We start from the raw sequence: 269 nt of genomic DNA on the forward strand, positions 1-269 counted from the left end.
ACCGAAACAGCAAACCAGAGAGGCAATAATTATATCCCAAAACAGCCAAAGTATCGCACGGTCACTGGATTAATTATTCCTAAGACCTCTCGGATTTCGTCTAATCTCTGAATCCTATTAAACTCTATTCTCTGAGCGCTGGAACGGCTGTCGCTCTCGCCCGCTCGATCGCCCTGTCTGCCGCGAGTTTTTCGGAGTTCACTCGAGGGAGCTTTTTCTTCGTCGATTTTTGTTGATATTTGTTTTAGATGGTTTGGTGTTTTGTGTTC

The sequence above is a fragment of the Penaeus monodon genome, chromosome 15, assembly GCF_015228065.2.
Source record: "Penaeus monodon isolate SGIC_2016 chromosome 15, NSTDA_Pmon_1, whole genome shotgun sequence".
NCBI lineage: Eukaryota > Metazoa > Arthropoda > Malacostraca > Decapoda > Penaeidae > Penaeus > Penaeus monodon.